Source organism: Calonectris borealis, chromosome 11 (genome assembly GCF_964195595.1).
Source record: "Calonectris borealis chromosome 11, bCalBor7.hap1.2, whole genome shotgun sequence".
Classification (NCBI taxonomy): domain Eukaryota; kingdom Metazoa; phylum Chordata; class Aves; order Procellariiformes; family Procellariidae; genus Calonectris; species Calonectris borealis.
Window position 1 is genome coordinate 7,828,663 of NC_134322.1, and position 20,076 is coordinate 7,848,738.

At 42.9% G+C, this 20,076-nt stretch overlaps 1 protein-coding gene across 1 annotated transcript in view; it reads left to right on the top strand.

Annotated features, from left to right (window-relative positions):
* AKAP13 (A-kinase anchoring protein 13) overlaps positions 1–20,076 on the top strand; it is a 200,893-nt gene that overhangs the window by 21,313 nt on the left and 159,504 nt on the right. Inside the window, exon 2 of the mRNA XM_075159879.1 lies at positions 9,870–9,966. The gene's annotated coding sequence lies outside the window, so the exon portion shown is untranslated. The remainder of the gene's footprint in view (positions 1–9,869; positions 9,967–20,076) is intronic.

The following is a 20,076-nucleotide window of genomic DNA, read 5'->3' on the forward strand; positions in this document are numbered from 1 at the left end:
GCAAGGAGCAAAAACTTTCCTGGTCCCGAGAAGTATTGAAAAGGCTATACATGCTGTATCGAAAAAGCTATGCATGCTATTCCAGCTCAGGAAGACCAGTGAAATATTATTTGGTTTTTAATTTGTTTTTCCTTATTTATTTATTTGTTTTGTTACCAGGTAACCCACTTTGGTGCTGTGCAGGATGACGATCAAGTCCTGAAGGAGGCAGGCAATGTCTGACCAGAAGATTAGCCACAATTGCAGGAATATGGGAAAGGGGAGATCCAAACAGTTCGGGGCTGTGTTTGCAAGAGGTGAATCACCACTTGCATAGCTGTAGATGAGTAGATAGGGACTTGGAAACCCTACATGCACGTGAAAATGTGGGTAGTGCCTTTGCTTTATTGCCATGTGTGTGCTTGGGTAGTGCCTACAGCTCCTGTTGACACTCAGGCGGTGTTGCACAAGCGGTCGTTTACAGGTGCACTGGAAGAAGGGTGTGCCTCAGCAATTAGAGTCGGCTTTAACTTCTTGTTTTTCCTTCACTGCTCCTTGCACTGAGCAAAAAGCTACTTTGCTGTACCTGCTTGGGGTGGGTGAGGAGGGGGAGGGCGTTCTGTTGGGCGAAAACTGTTGTCATTGCTTTTAACTAAAGATCCTTTGCTTTAGGGGATGGTTGGGAGGAGAGATGCCGTAAGTCCATGAAGGAAAGTACTGGCAGATATGTCAGCAAAGTTGCCTAATTGCCCAGTGTACCTGTAGTAGGATTTAGTAAATGATGGTAGCCTTAATGTAATTTGTTTTTGTTTTTTTCCAGGATGCCTAGCAGCTGGTAGTGAAGTCATTGCAGTGCTAGTTTGGTGACTGGTTGTAACTCTTGATTAATGATAAAGTGGGGAAGAGTGCACTGTGCAGAGAAAATGAGTAGGTCTCACTCTGGCCACCTCCAGCCCATGTGTGAGGATGCAGGCACAGCCAGGATTTCACTTTGCTGCGTGAATGCAGAGCAGTAGCAGGCTCAGTTAATTCAGCAGGCTTTGAGATGCAGGTTATACGGACATTTGCTGACTTGTTTTGGGAATCTTTTTGCTGGTGGCGAAAGCTTGCTTCCCCCCTGGCATGCACTCGGGAGTTTTGGAAGTACTGGGCAAAATCTGTGCCATGTGCTAATGCTATTTAATAATGTCCTTTGCTTTTCTACTTGTAATATACTGCGTTACTATGACCTGCGCCTCTAAAGATATTATTATTGCAGGTGTCTGCGTCTTTAGAGGGGAAAAAGAAAAGCAACTGAATGAAAACAATCTTTCTGTTGAGGGGGGGTGGAAAAAAAAGTCAAGCTATAGGAAAGCAAATCAGGCAACCTGCTGAAGGGGTTGCAGGGTAAAAGATGCTCTGTGATTGTACGCTGGTGGTTTCCAGCCATCCACCTTGATGTAGTAACTGCAGATCTGCTACAAATGGCTTGTAACAGCACCCTGTGCTACCTTCTGCCTTGGCAAAAATGATTCTCTACATAAAGGAAACAAAACACAAATGCAGTTTAATTCTCTGAGCTTTGCCATTGTGCACTCAGTGATATCTGTGTGATGAACAGCGTTGTGGCTTCAGTTGTGAAGTGCCTACCTACTCACCCTGCCTTGCAAAAGCTCGCATGGATAAGAACTAAGTATGTGCCAATGCGCGTTGTAACCACAGACCACGTGTGTTAATACACCCAGAAACAAGCTGCAGGCCCTTCGGTACAGGATGGGCCCAGAGGCTTCATTCAGAGATTCCTCAATAATCTCTGAAAATCACACGAGCTCTCCCCTCCTCGCTACGGCACCGTGCCTCACTCACTGCCTGCTTTGCTGCCGGCATCGCTTCTGCCTTTCATGGACCACGGTGTGGGTGGGAAAGCATTGGAGGTGTGGAGGAGGGACGGTGTATAAGGAAGGTAGTATGTGGAAGTAAAAAGTTCCCAATCTGGATTTTAATAGAATTAACAGTTTATTTTACTGTTAAGGTAAAATAACAATGAAGAGGTGAAAGGGGAATACAAGTATGGCATTTCTCTAATAAGAACATACTAGTCATTTTAAAGGGTTTCTAGACAAGGCACAGCATCTCTTCTTGAGGCTTTTGTTTGAACAAGCACGTGCAAATATTGGTAAGCAGCTTCCAAGCTGATACTATCACACTTCCTTACCGTTGCAGTTTTGGTGCTGTCAATTTTCTTTTGAGCCTTTCAATATTGAACATGTGGACTGACCATGACACTTAACTGCTTTTCAAAATCCAAATAATACTTCTCAGCCCTGATGCTGGTATAGTGCTTTTCATCTGAGCGCTTTACAAAAAGAAGGTAAAATTAGGCTGCTAAGCTGCAATGTGGTACCATGTTTATTGACATAAAAGGTCAATATAGTGTAAAAGAATATTTCAAACCAAATGATTTCTCCCTTACGCCGTATCAATACTATGAATAGGAATCACTATTATCTGGAAGTATTTGAGCCTATTCAGTAAAAAACCCACACTCAGAAGTCTTAGGGTAGGAGCGTTCTCTTCCGCATAAACCGTTCATGCTGAGTGCTCATCAAATACCTAAATTGCCTCATTTGTTGTCAGAGTTGATGGGTGATCTCTCTCTGTTGACCCTGTGCTGATAATGCTTTCTTAAACGAGGCTGCAGCTGGGAGTTAAATTGCACGACGCGGTGCAAAAGTTGCCCCAGTTGTAAACTGAACAGGTTTCACTGGAGTTATGTCATCTCTATATAATGGGATGTTAATTCTGAGAGGAGCGAGCACTACTTGTGAGATAGAAGGGGTTGCTAGGGCAGACTTTAGATGTATCCGTTGAGTTTGAATGTGAATTTGGGCGGGAGATTTGGGAAAAGGGCTGGCTTTGCTTTGGAGCATCTCTTCTGCTCTGCTGTGGATGGCACTGCTGCTCAAACACTGAGCTCCTCACCTTCAGCCTTGAGCTGCTGGGGCAGGGGAGGTAGGTGGGGTGTACTTGAGTGGAACTCACATGTTTGGAGTCAGATGATGGCTCGGGGAAAACGTGATCTGTGCTATGCAAGTCTGCAGCTAGCTGCCTAAATGCTTAATTGAGCTGTTGTGTAACCCACCTGTAATCTGAGCGCTGGGTTGCAGATTTTTGTTGCATCATTAGACCTTCTCTTTCATTACTGGTTTAGGACCATTATACAGATCTCCTGATTTATATAATTAAATGCTGCGCAGCTGCAGTGACACGTTGATTCTGGCAGTAAAGTGACTTAATGCCGCCATTGCCCGGCTGGTGTTCGGCAGAGCCGGGCAGCTGTGCGGTGGTGGATGGAGGCAGCCAGCTTTTGAAGAAAGTGGGGACGTCGCTGCTGTGTGGGTGGAGAGGCGATACCAGCCGGATTACAGACTGTGCTGGCAGCCATCTGTAAAGCCCTGGGTGGGTCGCTTCATTTTCTGGCTCTCTGTGTCCCCTCCCAGCATTTATCTGTTTAACCTGTAAACACGGTGGCAAAGGGATTCCTGCTGCCTGCCTCCATGGTGCTTCGCACGGAGAGACCTTGGTCTTGGCTGGAGCTGCCGTGGCAGACAGGAATATAGAGTTGCACTTTGTATTTTATACCAAGATGATCCTTAACATGGAGGAGAAAGCTTGTATTAATGTGTCAGTGCATGTTGTATGCTGGTACTTGGTTTCAACATGTATGTGTTCCCTTCCTTATCACAAGGTTTCTAACTACAGTAAAAGTTCTTTGTTTTATTGTTTTTTTTTTTTTTTTTTTTTTAAACTGTGTGAAAATAAAGGAGAAAATCAATTTGGTACATGGGGAAAGTCAGATTAAATAAGTGAATTGTGCAGGCTACATGGCTGGAGTTGGAGTGCCTTGCAACTGATGATGATTTTGACTTCATTCCTGTGGCGATGGAGCTCGATGAGCCTCATTTTTACACGTGGGAATTGAGACAGAGGCCACAGTTGACTGGGACAACTTTGAACAATGAAAGCATGGGGATAATGTCATGACCTTGATGTCATGGCCTTGCTTTGAGCAGGGTGATGGACCAGATGACCTCCAAAGGGCCCTTCCAACCAGAATTTTCACATGATTCTTATTTCCAACCACTCTGCCTTTTATCAGGGTCGTATCCTGTTCTGGGGGTGACGTGTCACCTTCCCAGGAAATGTTTAGCCTGTCCTGCTCGTGAGCTGCACCCAGTATTTCAAAGAAAATAGGCCCATTCTGTTAAGTGGGAGATGTGGTTAAGCGGCATTTTCCTTTGCATTGAGAGACTGTGTTGGTAGCTCTTGATGATGGCCGTATTGAAGTAGTCCTTGGCTTCACTGTTTGTGCTTCCTCTGTTTTCTGGTCTTCTGAAGGGGATTTATTTTGGGCTTTGGCCCGTGTTAGCAAGGGGGCACAACTTATTCAGATTCTAACCTGAATGTCATGATAGAGGAGAGATGGTTCTTGTGGATTTTCTCCCTGGAAGGGAAGGGCAAGCAAACAAATAAAGAATAAAAAAATAAAAAAAAAAAGGAGAGGGGAAGGAGAAGAATCTGTTGCAGAATTAAAAGAGTTTGTGTTTTAGGAGTGGCTGTGGGCCAGGTTATTGCAGCTTGCTGCTGTTTGCTTTATTTTTTAGCTGATCACTCTGATATTGTTCCCCAGTAACAAGGGGGATGGTGGTCTTGCCATGGTGGTTCAATGAAGGGTTAATGCGTTGCACAGATTTTAAACTCTCCAAGAGTTAAGTTTTAATATCTCCCACAGACAGTCAGCCGTGATGGTCTTGTGGAAACAGTTTGAAGTCCTTATCTCAATCCTGATGTGGTTTTACAAGACTGTTTGGAAGGAAGCAGTTGCTATTTAGAATGAACGTAGTGACATACTTCAGTTTAAAGAAGATCAAATTTCTGGACCAAGTCCTGCTTTTATTATTAGTAAAAACTGCAAGGGGTCACAAAATATTATTATTCTTTCCAGTTTCTTTTTCTTCTGGTTTCAGCCTTCAAAATGTCAATCGTATGCCTTTCAAGAGCACTTGTGCAGGACCGTGCTCTCAGAGGTCGGAGGGGGTTCACTGCTTGCAGAGTGCTCATGGCACCTTGTCTTCTCCTGGGGAAACAGGTTCCTGGGGGTTATTGCACAAGAGGAGTTTATGGAGCTCAGGCTGCTGTCAAGAGGCAAGGCAGAGAGGCATAACACATCCCCAGTCTCTTTGTTTCACTGCTTTGCGATTGCTGGTGGAAGTAAAAAGCAAACCCAAAACTTCTTTCAGTTCTGTCCAGATCTCCAAGTTCTAGAGAGAAAATTTTTGTCTGTCCAGGACTAGAGTGAGCAGGGAAGCGCTCTTGGTTGGGTGCTTCCTTGCTTCCCTTTTCCAACGACATGGGAATATTTCTGTCTACAAGTTCAAGGCGATGCTGGCAAAAGAGTTTAAGTTTCAAAAGTTAACTTAGTGTATATGAAAGAATTTTTGCCTCCCAACTCCTGGTAATCAGGATTAATGGGACTCCAGTTAACATCTTTAATATTATTGCTTGCTCTGCAATGTGTACAATCATGTGAAATATGGATATGTTTTACTTTCTATTGTTTTAAAATTCTTGACTTTTCTTCATCCAGTATGCCAAGTCAGATGCTGCCCTCTAAACAAAACCCATCATTTACTTTTAGAGGAACCTTGCGTGTGTGTGTCAAAATGTGATGAGCTTCAATCTGCCCTCTGCTCTGCTGGTAAAAATGTAGTGTGGTGCAGCAGTTAGTGGATCCATGTTGCATTTACACTTGTTCAAAGCAAAGCAGATTTTAGGCAAATATTTTTTTATTCTTCCGTTTATATTGCCAACATGTGTCCATTGATTTGTCTCACTGAGTGCTGTAGCAGCTTGGATGCTGCTGCTCTTCTCTAGCCTTGGTGTGGACCTGCTTGACTTTCCCTTGAGGTCAACCAAGGGAAGAAGTTGCTGCTCTGAACATGGCTTCGTAGCATGTGACTGTGGGAAATGCCTTGTCCGAGCAGAGTGTGTCCAGGCTCCCTTCCCTAAGGAATTAGGAAACACGGTTTAGACCATGGGACAAACTTCCGAAAAGGTCTTGTGAGCCAGTTTCTCTTGAGACACGCATAGAAGCAGGAAAAGGATGTCCTGTAATGGGAATATCATGATATATAAGTATAGGCTGTATATTAAAAGCAAAAGGTAACAGCAGCATGCAGTTGTACACCCAGCAATTTGGGACATGAGGAGGAGAAGTAGGGTTTTTCTTGACATCATTTGATACAAAATCATGAGGAGGTTTTATAGTGGGCAACAGCCAAAACTCGGAAATACTCCAGAGGTTTGTTTGGGTGCTGTAGCTGTGGGATTGGCTGTGTTTGGGTGTTTTGGCTATCAAAAGGTTCCAGCTGTATCAAATAATCCCAAATAATCAGCAGTTCATCTAGATCATTAGTGCCCTGATCTTGGTGCTGTGTTTTGAATTTGTTGAAAGCTTTGTGATGGCAATTGCAACCAGATGGTGAGATAACTTGTTCGACGTGTCAAAGCGATCGGCTGGCAGGGCAACAAAACATGCAACGCTTCTCAGAAAAATAAAACGGGTTTCTGTTCAGGGGGGGAAAAAGAGCAAGTTTGAGGAGTGGTTTCCGCTGTGCCGGGCAGTGTTTGGGAAAGGTGGGCGTTCGCTGGGGAGGAACCAGCAGAGCAACTGGAAACCCTGAGGTCCAAGTGTTGGTGCTCTACCAAGTGTGTGTGTTTGAGAGGCCCAGCTGATTGCTCCTAAATAGATTTTCAACACAGGATAACTCCTTTTTTCGCTGTGTTAGTCACTGCCATTCATTTCACTTAGAAATGTGGAGAGAGTACCTTTTGATGTTTAGCTCCTCTGCCTGTAAAGGAGATATCAGATGCGAATCACCCCTAAGCCGTTGGGCTGTTTTTTGGGAAAAGAACTTATCTATTACAGGAATTACATATATAATCCACAGGACCTTGGATTATACAGGAATTACATATATAATCCACCTTGTCTTTTTAAAAATGTAAATAGCTGTAATGCTGTCCTTAAACTTTATTTCCCTTTCTCCTCTCTAAACATGTTTCAGTAATTCGTCAGTGGAATGGGTAATTTCTGCTTTAGCTGTCTCGGTATGTAGGGAGCAAGACCATGAGCAATCTGCCATCAAATAATCCTGTCCTAGCAAACAAGATGGGTTTTTTCCCCTATTTTTATTAAATCCAAGCAGAATAGATTGAGTAAAGGCAAGTGTCAAAAGGACTCTCCTTTACATTCTCATTTACTTTAGTGAGCACTGTGTGACTATCGTGACTATAGGCCCTTTTGGGCAAAAATTTTTCGGGGTTACAGGTCGGAATACAGGAATGTTGGCAGGGCAGTGTAGAAACCCGGTTGCTTTTTACAGCTTTCCTTGTAAAAATACCATATGTCATCATCTTCCTGTGATGATACAGAATAGTTTTTTATTTGTAAAGCAGAATGAGCTCACCCATGAAACAATTTTTAAAACCATCTTTATAAGGTTCAGAAAAGAGGAGCTACGTCAATGTCCATTTACACTCGGTAATGATTTCCCAGTAAAGGAAGAGGAGGAGAAGAAATCCACACAGGGAAATCCTTCTTCTGAAATGGGTGTGCTTAGGCATGTGGGAGTTATCCCATAGCAGTTTCATGGGAAGCAGAAATCAGTTCTTTGGTGAATTGATTCTTTGATGTGGACAGCCTTCCTGATTGTGCAGGCTCTTTACATACGGAACTAAAATATATATCTAAGACTTTTTAATGTTCTTTGCTTCTTCCTGTAGCAATCTAAAATTTCCTACAGAATAAAAGCAAACAAAAAAAAAGCCCAGAGGAAGAATTTTATGATCTGTATTACTGCTTTTTATTGCTAGACCAGTTGATATTCTCCACTTGCTAATACTTTCCAAGTCATGAGCATCCAAGTAAGCTTTGTATGTGCGTCTCCGTACACACACCCTCATTCCTTAGTGGATATGATGAAAAACCTGCAGTGATTCACAGCATACTCACTATCTACTTCAGCAGTGTTAGCCATATCCGTATTGCTTGTTGGTTCAAAGGAACAGCAGTAAACCCTGCTTTCTCTGCCAAAATATTACAAGTATGGTATTAAAAGCCAAGTTATCAGTGTCTCACAAATGAATGAAACCACTGTATTGTTGTAGTATGTGCCTTGGAGAGAGCTGTTACTTTGGAGATCAACATGGGATGGCTAGTAGGAGCCTTGGGTTAATGTTGCTTGCTTAATGTAGTTAATCATTGCTTTATCAAACAGTAACCATCTTTGAAAATGTGGAACTGAAAGTAATACTACAGGAATGCTGGAGGGAAGTTCCAGTCTGTTTGTTTGTGACTGCGAGGATGGTTTTTACTGGTTAATGAATCCAAAGAGGGTTTGCGCGCTCTTGACAGGGATTTCAGCGTTCAGGTAATTCCTCTTTCAGCTCCAGTAGTTTACCATAAGAATATAATTCGGAAATGTGTGAGATTGCAATGAAGAAATTCATGCACAATCCTGATACTTCAAGAGGAACAAGAGGGCAAACTTTTTTCTTTTTTCCAGTTTGGTTTATGTGTAAATCTATATATTTGTAGTAAATTGCCTTTTAGCATGCAGTACCCTGTAGTACCTTGCAAAACACTTCTCATTTCTCAGCAGGAACCCACCAGCAGAATGGATAAAAGAGACTTTTAGCAATAAATCTTAAGAAAATATTGTGTAAAATCAAGGTTGAGGTGTTCAGGTGATGCTGTTCTTGTGTTGATAAATGAGCGAGGTTTGTTGTGCAATGCATTATCTTCCAGTGTTGTACATTCCCCAGCTAATTCACACAATACAATTGATTCCCAGCCGGTAACTAGTTTTGCCATTGTTACTCCTGTGCTTGTAATTGCACTTTGAACTCAGCAGGTTGGCTCAGGCTGTGAGATTCCCTGATTACGGATGCTTTCTCAACGGGGAGAGCGCAGGGGCAGAGTCTCCTCTATCTGGTAAAACAGGAGGAGGCAGTCGGTGTGTCGTGCTTGCGTTCGGTGATGTGTGCGTAGCCACAACCTTTGCTGGTGTGGTAACCAAATGATGGCCTGAGGTGCCCTGATGACTTTGATTTAGCTAATAAAATCTCCCACACAGCATTTAATAAGCTAAAGCCCAATGTGGGCTTTTTTTCCTTTTGACATTTAACTCACTTTGCTCTTTCCAGGTGTGCTCAGTAGACCAGATTCATCCCTATGGATGAATCTCCTGAGTAGGTTTTGCCCCAGAGCAGGAAATCAGCATGTGGAAGAGTGCAGGCAACCCAGAAGGGTTTGGCAGAGACTTGCTGGTAGATTTGGGCTTCATCTGCTGGCCATCACCTGCCATCATCTACTTTTGGCGCTTTTGTTCCTTTTAAAATACGTTGCCGTAAGGGAGTTCACAAATAGCTTGATGAAGTCTGTCATGGAAGGGTTGTGTTGAAGATGGGTGTAAAGGCCAACTTAGAGGCTTGGGATACGGTGATGGACAGCAGATCAACAGCTTTGGGGATAAACCAAATAGCAGGACAGTAACAAATGCAACTCAGAAGCACAATTATTCTTAGATGGTCCAGATGCCCCTGTGGGTCTATATATAGCCGTATACTTTGTGTGGTCATCGCCCCTATGTGCTTATGGAAGCCTGGGGTGAGTCACCACATGGGGCTACCACGGGAGGCAACACATGCCTCCCATATGGCTAGCAAGGTAGAAGATGATTTCCATCCCGCTCGGTGAAGGTGGTGTGATGCCTGTTTGGGTGTTGGGACCCCCAGCAGCCGTGCTGTCCCTTGCATCTGGTGACCCCTTCTTCTTCCCTCTCTTCCAGGAGCTGAGCGTCGTGACCTGCCCTGCTCCTCCCTGCTCCGTGTGGGAACGACCTGAAGGACATCTTGGAGCCACCTGTACTGCTTCATGCAGTTAAAGTAAGGTTAAATGTTTTGGCAGCTCTTTCAGGTACAAGCAAAGGTTGAGGCGAGGGGCTTGGGGGAATGGGTTTGCCCAGCTTACCTGCTTGACAGCAGGAGGGGATGCTGATATCAAAGCACATGTTATAAGCAAATTCAACAAGTTATTTTGCCAAAAAATAAAACTTCTTTGCAGTGGAAGCAAAAAATAAAAGGAAAGGGATGTGTGGTCTCAGCCCTTACATCAAGCATATGCCATGGTGTAACACTTAGAGCATCAGCTGTTTTTCCCTTTTATTTTAAGATATGACTTTCATGTCCCCAGGGCAAGCATGTGGTTATACCCTGAAGATTTCCATGGAAGCCAGTCAGGATAAGAGCTCAGGTCCGTGGGGCTTAGGTCCCGCTGGCTGCCAGTTGGACATGCCTCCCAGTCGGCACGACGTCCGTCTGTCTGTCCTGGAGCGGTAGTGGTGTTGAGGCTTCTGGGTTTGTTTTTCTGTTAACACCAGCTTCTCAGTGTGGTGAACCAGATCAGGGGATGGATCAGACCTAAAAGCGAATATATGGTTATTGCACTACTGACAGTAGCTGTTCTGACTCATGGAGTTACACCCATTCTCTCCAAAAAGACTTGAATTTGCAAAAACTGTTAGCCTGAAGCAAAGAAACTGCGAGAGTCTTGCTTGGAAATGGGTGCTTGCCATGTTTGAGCTCTGTCAAGGGAGGGAGGGAAGAAGGAAAACCACTGCAAGCTGCCTCTTTTCTCCTCCCACTGTCTCTAACCTGTTTACCTTCTGCAGTGTCTCACATTTTCCATGGTCTTGCCTGAGAAGACCAGTGCTTTAACGATACTGGGTCCAAATCATTTGGTGTTACTGAGCTGTAGCAACAGCTGTGTGGATTTATCATAAACTGCTGTTACTGTAGAAAGACAAGTATTTATTGTAATTATTTGGGTTTCCTTTTTTCGGTGGGGTTGGGCAGGGGAATTATACCTATTTTCAGAGCTTGAGAAAGAAATGAAGTCTTTGGCAAAATTATGAATGAAACCTGCTTTGTCGGGAATGAATACGTGGCTGGCTGAGAGCTGGTCTCCAAGTTCATCATGAACGTCCATGCTCATTAGCCAAATGCGTGGGGCCGTGTTTAAAGGAGGACACCAGTTGCCATGTAAGAGAAGCAATCTGTGGCTTGATTTGGCGTTAGTTTCTTAACTTGCTGCTGATCTCTGGAGCACGGTGAGCTTCCAGCGATTAGCGCTTGCTGCTGCAGAAGATGCCAGACCCTTCCCGGGAGTCACCCAAGGGATGACTTTTCTGCACAGCAGCAGCAGAGGAATCTCCAGGGAGCCGCAGCACAGGCAGCGGGAGCTTCTCACCTATCTCCTGCCTGGGAACCAGCCTCTGCATCACGTCTGATTTCTGGGTGTGCCTCCTCTGAAGGCTCTGGAAAGAAAAAAAGCTAAACTGGAGTTTAGGAGCAGCATTCTCATACCCGTTCCTTTTTTTGCCTGCTGGTCTAGTATTTCCATAATTGTGCTTATAATGATAATCTTTTCATTTCATTCATACAGTGGTTACTGCTTAATGAACTTGATGTTAATGAGCTCTGTAACATTTAAAATAGCTGCATAACTTGAAAAAAAAACCCCAAACCCCGGTAATAAAGGGACCTATTTCCACTCCCCAAGCTTAATCCTGCGTTACAATGTAATTGCAGAGAGTTGCCTGGCTGGCGAACAGCTGCACAGCGTGGGCTCTTGGTTCTGCATAGCTGCTTGTCCCTGAGCTGGGGTAATAAATGATTTACTGGGGAGACTGGGACCTGTGGGCACTTAACCCGTTCGATTCCTGAGGGACTGGTCTGAAAGGCGACTTTGTAAAGGCCGTTGAAAGAAATGATTTCAGGTGCGAAAGTGGGGTGTCTGTTTGCAACATTTGCTTTTTTGGGTATGAGCTAGAAAGGCTCGAACCCAGAGGGTGGGGTAGTGGAATTGGGTAGAAACTATGCTTATTTGGATTTTTATTATTTGATGCTTTAATTAATTTAAAAATGAGATTTGAATGAGTTTTCTCTCTTGTCTGTTTTAGAGATGTAATACTTTCTGTTGCTTGGAGTTTTACTTTTTCAGGGGCATTTCCTGGATGTGTAATGTAATACAGTGTCCTGGGAACAGAGCTGCCGCTCTAATTTTTCATCTCTGGCGATGTGGTACCAAGTGCACTTGCTGGGTGAATGATGTGCATTTTTTGAGACCGTCATGCCTTGGAAGGGATGCTCCAGTAAAACAAGCATATTCTGTGACTACCTAAATAAAGTATTTGTTAGAGGAGACTATTTTTCCCATAGTTTTGTGAGTTGAAAGAAAAGGAGCGCTTAAGAAGAAACAATTCTTAATTTTGCAGTGGCAGATGCGGTTGTCCTGTGCCACAGGCAGTGGGGTTAGCACAGGTTCTCCAGAAGGAAACCTGAAGTTTCTGATGAAGTTTTCCTCTTGTGGAAGAAAATGCCAACCAGGCTTTCCCTGACTAAGTCCGCGATGCCTAGAGCTGCAGACTGGGAGCATTTGCTAAAGGGAGCCTACTTTTTTTTTAGGGAGCCCTAAAGGGAAAAGTGAGTCTGATGTATTCTTCAGAGAGGAAAAGCACATTAAAACACTGGGTACTGAAGCTGCTTTGACCAAAATGAGGGCGGAGGCGTCTCTTGGATCTTGGTCTTGATGCCAATTTTTCCAACTCTTACGTGTGGCTTTAGCAGTTAAGGTTGGTGCATGCACTTATTAAAATATGCATTGGATAACTACCTGGTTTGCACATGCTGGGAAATGTTTAATAATATTTGTCAGCATAAAAACGTGCGTGGTGCTTTGAGCCTCATGAGTTGTTTTCTACTCCAGGCCTGCATTTTTGGGAACGCAGTGCCACTACTGTGGCTTGTGGGACACAGAGAGAAGGAGGGTCTTATCATTCAGCTCTAGGGCTTGGGGGTTTTGTTTCTTTTGCTGAAACCATCATTGCTCAGCGTAGTTCCTAAAATAACTCAGCTCTGAGAGTCAGGAGAATAGTAAGGTGGAGAAAGCTGTTTTTAGGACACATGCTATAGTCAAGAGTTGTTGGAATCAATAGTTAGAGGCTTTGCTCTCTCTCACTGCATAGGTAAGGCTGCAGGCATTTCGGTGCTGATGACAACTATCCATCATGTTGATCCTTTTATACATTTGGGTGAAATACTCCCCAAGTCCTGTTCTTCCTTCCCCACTGTTCTTCACCTGGTGCTGAGCGTCCGGAGGCACTGTTGGTCCCATATAATGCATCTTTGCTTTCAAAGGTAACTAGCAACTCTCACGATGCTTCTGCTTTGGCTGCCCAGCTTGATACCCTTTGGGATGGACTCCGATTCTGCAGAAAATTCTGGTTTTACTTGTCCTTTGAAAATTGGGGCTTTTCAAGAAGTTCATAATTAAGCACCCAAAGTCAATAATCAGTCTTACAAATGTGAGCTGGTTCTCATTGAGAACTTCCCCACAATTTACTGCCAAAATGTGTATTCAAACTACAAAGCGTACTGGAAGGTATAAACTGAATTTTACTCATTTGAAGAGGCATCTAGAATGTCTGCTGAGGATTTCTGGAAATTAATATTTGAGCCTGAGATAAATGTCTCATGCATACGTGAAACAGCTGCCCCAGAACCTGTTGGAGGACTTAATTTGAGTATAAACATACGTGTGCTTTTGCGTACATGCTGCACTTTAATTCAAGTCGACTGTTAGTTCTTAACTTTATTAGGATGTAGCTACTTGAACTGAAGATGTGGTCTGTGATTTTTATTTTATTACAGCAGCATGATAACTCCTCTTGAAACATTGTTTAGATTTTACAAATTGGTATCTTAAATATTATTTGCCATTAGTAATATATCAAAGGAGAAAATTGACAAGTGAGGGCAGGGTTAGATCTTATTACAAGTGAATTGGTTGACAGTACGTGTGTATTGCAAAATGGGAAATTAATTACCCTGTGTTGATGACCCCTGGACATTTACAAAAGGCTGGTCTTTATGTTCACAAATAGATTCCGGACACAGGAAAGAGGCTTATGACAAGAGGATGAGATCAGTTTGTATAATTAGAACTAGCTAATAATCCTTTTACTTTCTGTTTTTCCAACTTTTACAGTATCTTTTTTTTTTTTATTTGAAATTGGGCATATGGACTGTAGAGTGATAGCCGCTGTGATTTGAGTTTTGTGGGTTTGTTTTTTGTATCTACTAATGGGTGAAGAGATGGGAGCAGGGAAACCAGATGTGCACAATTCAGAGATTGCTGCCTTCCTCTGCTAGGCATGGGGAACCGCGCTGCTTTTATTAACCCTACACTGCTTCATCTCTTTCCAGGCTTTGAGTAGGAATTAAGTAATTCATTAAACGATTTTTTGACAATAAGATTGAAAAAAAAAAAGGAAGAAACTTCATCATGAGGCTACGGGTATTTGGCCTGGTATTCATCTCTGGAGTAAGACAGGGCTGGCAGAGCTGGGCTAAGGGACTTACTATAGCGTGAAAAAGGCTTAAGCTTATTTTTTTTATGCCTGTATGTATATGGTAGCCTGTACCTTAGCTTTGTGTTAAGCTTCGTTATTTTGGGGAGGATAATGGGATACATTTGGGGAAGGGAAGTGGCGTGGCTGGGGGGTCGGCTGGAGCATGGGTGACCCCGGAGCAGCGGTGGGTGCAGCCCCTTGGGAGCCCAGCGCCCAGCCCAGGAACAGCGCTGGGCCAGTTCCTGCTGCCAGGAAGCTGGGCTACATTAAGCAAAGCAAGTTAATCTATATCCAGAGCATTTTATTAAATCATCAGTCAATTAAATCAGTGACGCTCTGTTAGCTTGCGTTTGAGCTAGGCTCCCGGCCCCTCTGCTGCAGCGTAACCTGCAAGTTGTTCAGCTGTAGCAACTCCCTGACTTCTGTTTGGTGGGCTGTTGTATGTGAAGGCCATGGTACTGAGGTTTCCAACACTGTTAAAAGAAAAAAAGACAGGATTTTAGGCTGATTTTGCAATTTAATATGTTCTTTTTTCATTTTTTCTAGGGGGAGAAGGGTGTCATGATGTTTCTTTTCTTTTCCTTGCTGTGAAAGCAATCTGTGTGTGTCTGGTTTTCCCAAGGATGGCTTGCTGGGTTACCTCTGCGCCTTTGGAGGCAAGCGACGTACAGCCAGGCCAACACAAAATGCCTTTAAACCTCCTTTCCATTGCTTGCAGCCAAAAGAAACTCCTGTGTATTTGTAATTGAATGGCAGCATATGGTTTTGTTTGCAGACAGGACGCAGCTGGGAAGTAGTATCACCTGTGGAAACGCTGCATGAGGGATATATTTTTTTTTAAGCAGTGAATTTAGTGACAAAACATAACCTTCAGCAAGTAAGATAAATTCAGATGATTGTACACAAATATCTGGGTTTTTTTTAGTTCTAAGCTCAGCTGTGATAGTAAACACAACGCTGTAATATGCCGGTAACTTGTTTGCAGCCACACGTTTGAAGTGTGGTTTCTCATTTCCTCACCTCCTCTCCTTTCCACGGTCGATGGCTTTTGCTGGTGGTATCACTTTCCTATGTGTCTGCAAAATAATCTTGGCATGGGTTATTTCTCCTAATTCCTCCAGCCTCCTATTTCTGACCAGATATGTAAAATTATGCATTAGTATAGTTATGGGGAAAGTCGTTCTACATTTAGTAGTATGATGCCTGGAAGGACATACAGTCATCTTCTGTCTTAAGTTTTTAGTCATTGCAATTGCAGCTACTCTATTTATACAAATTTCTCCATGTACGTCGTTGAAGAAATGGGTTATGGGTTTATTTCTCCTGCCAAAGCGGTTTGTAGGTTTTGACCTGGATTTTTTTAGTCTCCTTTCAGATGGATTTTAAGGAGAGGGCATTAATACACCAATTAGAAAGCTCGTTGATTTTATGAATGGTGGGTTCTGGAGTTTGTTCAGTATGAGTGAAGCTTGTGGGACAAAGTGTGTGAGGAAACCTGTGTCTCACTCAACACCACAGTGTGAGAGTAAGTTATTGCAGATCTGAACTTTGTAGGAAGATACCCAGGAAAAATGCCAAACAAGAAAATGTAAGTAATAAAAAAAACCTCAAGTCATTGTTTCTTTCCATTTTCAGACTTTTTGCTACAGGTAAAAAAAAGAAAAAAAAAAACAACAAAACCCCAAGCCAAACCAAGAGGGGCCTTTTTTCAAATAATTGTTATAACAAAAAAGCGAGGAGGCTGGTGACGGGTAATACAACACAGCAATGTCATATATCACTCATAAGAAAAGGGGAATATTCCAGCTCAGTAATTCCCTTGACGCTAGGGGAGAACAATAAACTTGTGAAAGACATTGCTATTTTAGTTCTCTTTGCATGAAATCCGTGGCTCCAGCAGGAATTCATCTGTGTATGGCCGGTTGGTCTTCTCTCCAGTCCCCCCACGTGCTGTTTCCCCATCTTTATTTATCTTGTATAGTTTAGAGCGGGAGCACTTTAGTTCCTGAAACTCAATCCTCCTGATACTTCTAAGCACTTCATAAATTAACATTTTGTAAAACTAGAGTGTGGGGGAGTGCCCTTGAGGACACTGTGCTTTGTTGAATGAGAAGTGATGTGTTTTTGGAAGCTTGATTTATTTTTGTACTGCAGCCGTATAGAAGGAAGCGATGCAGCTCAGCTGAAGAGGGTGGATATGTGCTCCCTGGAAATCCTTGGATTTCTTTAAACTCTTTTACAGCTTATGGGTTGTTTGTCTAAGGGATGAGGACCTAAGGATTGGCTATAATGCAGGTTGTCCCACTGTGGGTATATTTATTGGTGGCAATGTTACAGTACAAAAGAAAGTCTCTTTATGGCTTACTCTCACAGATAACCAGCATGAATGGTGCTTCTCTAATTTCTATGGGATATATGTAGTTTGGACTACCTGGTGAAGTGTTACTCCAGAGCCTTGAAGTCACAAAGTTCAGTCCTTTCAAGGACTGAAGTCCTTACAAACCAGTGTTACAGAATGGTTTTGTACAAAGTAAATTCTGTTACATTAAAAAAAAAAAAAAAAAAAATTTCTTCTTTTGCATTTCATTGCCCGGCAGTGCTGTGATGTGGTCCCCCTTACAGCTGGAAAGCCATCCTGCTTTCTCTGCATTTCTGCTTATCTATTCGAATGCTTTCCATGTGACCTGTAACTTCATCAGATTCTTTGTGTGGTTTTTGGCTGTTCTTTCCTGCCCGCAACCACAAGCTCTTTATGGCTAAGATTGTTTTTTTGTACAGCTGGGAGTGCATGGTTAAAGCTTTGCAAATACAGATCGTTGTTTCTAAAATCAAATGCTAAAATGAAAAAAAAAAAAAAAAAGGTCAAGTGCTGGGATTCAGGTAAGGTTCAGCAAAGCTTAAACATGAAGTATGTCTAAAACTGAAGTTTACCTAAAAAAACCTTAAAACTGAACTCGAAAAGCTTGAAAAAACTCAAGCACTTAAAACTGAAGTGTATTTAGTGCATGAGGGAGAGGGAAAGGGGTAGGTAGGCTTTGCCCCTCGTCCTCCTGCTTGTTGCAGCTCTGGTCAGTTCTTGGAGATGAGAGTGGTTGTTCTTGTTTCTGCCCATCCTGTAGCTCTCTGTTCTGATTAAAAAAATAAAAAATCCCTAGACAGACTTACTTTGAAGGTGAAGGTCTTGAGAGTAGCATGATGTTTTCTTTCTTATATACTCCTCGTATGCTTCGTGGGGCGAAGCAGCGAGGGGTGGATGTTGGGAAACATACACAAACTGGGCGGTGAAACCGGCGTTTGATGTAAGCTTTCTGCCAAAAAGAGCGAGCCTGAACAGGGTGCAATGGGAAGATGGAAAAGCCATTTTGGCAGCTCCTAGCTACGTGGTGCTCAAAGACCTTCAGCGTTACTGCTTGTGCGCGGGCTGGGTTGATCTGGAGGACCATGGGCCTCAATTTCAGATTTGTCCTCGAGATATACTTTGTCTGGGATGCCTACAAGAAATAAGCCAACTAATTAAGGTTAAATTAAATGGTAGCTGGGAATAGTGGATGAAGAGGATTTATTGCTTAGGCACTTGGTGTTTGTATCCCTTCCCACTGCCTATGCTTGTTTGTAAACTCTTCAGGGCAGAAACTTTGTTTGCATTGACATTTTTACAGCACGTAACCAATGGAGCCCTAATCCTGGCTGAGGTTTTGGGAACCTCAGCAAATAAATCTGTTTTTTTTTTTTCCTCTCTTTCCCTGTCAGATGTTGCCATACCCAGAGAAATCAAGCATAGTTGTTTGTCCTTGTCCATGAAATTTTCTGCAAAATAACAGCGAAGTTCTCTCAAAGAGACTTTAATACAACTCACTGTATTAATTTTTTAATGCTTAACAGAACAGAAAGGTAACCTTCCCATTTTGAGAGGACTTCAGTAGCTTTCGATTTTACTGACCTATGCAGATCTTTATAATGTATAAAACCACTGTTGCTTTTAAGAGCTTGAACCTGAACTTTTATTTCATGTCTTACTTTCAAATTTGCAAAAGCAAGGGATTTCACTGTGTTACCCTAAGGGGAAAAACCTATTACAGTTCCAAAAACATTGCATGAGAAGTGTCTGGATGGCTGTAGAGCATGTGATAAACCTCCCAGATGCTGAAATTCAAAAGATTCAGCTATTTGCAAGAAATAATATGAATGTTTTAAGTACAGGCAACTGCTAGTGGAGAGAATCTGCTGGCTGCCATGAGGGTGCCCATAGCATGACTTCTTGTGCTGGGTGGGAGCTGGGCAAGGGAGGTGGGATTTATACCTGCCTATTTTTGTTACTTTGGCTTTCAAGGCAGTTCATGTGCAATCCTCCTGATCTCGCAGTGAGGCCAGGTATTCTCTCTGCAGCCTGCATTACCTGATAGAGCAAGTGCTACCTGCCCAAAAAGATAGAAATTGCTTTATGGGGTTCAGAGCAGGCATCAACTTGAAGGATGTGCTCCTCTAACATAGGAGAAAACAGAGTTTAGCCTTTTTCCTTTTATTTTTTTTTATTTTTTTTTCCTTATTTTTACACTTAAAGTAGTCCACTTTACTAATTGACTATATTAGGGTCCTTATAATCTTGGTTTGATTATGACCAGCATGGTCTTTCTTTTGTTTTCCCTTTTCTTACTGTATTAAAGTTTTATTAAAAGTTTTTCAGAGGCTGTTCCCTGCCTACCCACTGGTTGGAGTTCACTTGTCTAGAAACCTAAATTTAGTCCTTTGCTGACGCAGAGCAGTCATTCGGGCTTATCTGTCACTCAGTTTTTCTCATATGTTTTTGCCAAAGCATTTCCTAACAAGATAAAATAAAATATCTTCCAAACCTGCCTGTCTCCTTGCAAACCAAGTTTGCATCCTTTGAAAAATTGGACTGACATGGGTATTATGAAATGAGAAATCATTCCAAGTTACTGATGCAAGGGCCAACCAGTAAGATAAGCGGGGGAAAAATCTTCCTGCAGGAAGTATTTCCAGGATTTTTGTTTTCTTGTTAGACAAGACTAAGTGTTCAGCAGTGTCACCTTATTTCACTGCTGCTGCTGTGCACTTCTGTTGCCAAAAAAAACGAACACAAACTGGTCATGAGTTTGAACTCATAGGCCTGCCCTTTTTTCGTTGATAAGAAGTGTCAATATTCTCCCTTCCTTATACATCAAGTATTTACTTCTTCTGGACTCTGTGACTTGTGCCACTTTCATTACAGCCGAAACCAACTCTACCGCAGAAAGAGCTTACCCAGTGGGAGTTTTTAATGCCAGCCCATCCTTTCCTGACCTGTACATGTCTTTCTCCTCTTTCCCATTTCTCTCTCTACTCGGCTGCTGTCAGGCATCTGCCAGGAAGGTGATGGAGCAGGGCAAAATGGTCTGCACTTCTGTCGGGTGGCAAAGATGAGAGGATGCCATCTCGCTTTATTCCTTGAATTACAGGAACCTAAATGCTCTGTGGAGGGCATGCTCTTCTGCAGCTGATGTTTTGTACAGATCTTCGATACCTTCAGTGCAGCCTGTTTGAGCTAGGCAGCACGGGAGAGCTCTTTTTACTGGTTTCCACCGAT